Source organism: Papio anubis, chromosome 5 (genome assembly GCF_008728515.1).
Source record: "Papio anubis isolate 15944 chromosome 5, Panubis1.0, whole genome shotgun sequence".
NCBI classification, from domain to species: Eukaryota; Metazoa; Chordata; class Mammalia; order Primates; family Cercopithecidae; genus Papio; species Papio anubis.
Genome location: NC_044980.1, coordinates 26,928,752 through 26,929,350, shown reverse-complemented (window position 1 = coordinate 26,929,350; position 599 = coordinate 26,928,752).

Below are 599 nucleotides of genomic sequence, written 5' to 3'. Positions count from 1 at the left end.
ACGTACTGGCTGTGTGACCTAACAGACTTTGTGTGACCTTGGCTTTCTCATATTTATAACAAAAATGTACAAAATAAAATAAATTATTTTTGTGAGATTTAAAACTGATAATATTTCTAAAGTACTTTGTATAATTTCTGACACATAGATTTAAATAAATAATGTTTATTATTTTTATCTACTTTATGGAGTAATTTTTTAATTAAATGACGTCCTTGAAGAGCTACAGATGAATAAGAGCAAAGATTATTTTTCCTCCCATCATTGCAACCCTGTCATAGGGAAGAGTAAATCTGTTATAAAGAGTATACATTCTCTGCTAGTCCCAAATAACTATGTTGCTAATAATATAGCAACATTAAACTATGAAAATATTGAGTATGTGTAACTGGTTCATTGAAGGGATTAAATCTATTGTGGATACACCAATGAATATTACCTTTTTCTCTAGCTTTCCCTTTTCTACCTCTTGATATAATCTTGGGTAGATCCCACAGCTCTCTGGTCAATCTGAAGTAATATACAACTTTTTTTCAGTCCAAAGATAAACTTCAAACTCACATTCAAAATTTACACCTTCTTTGCCTTTTCAGTTTAGG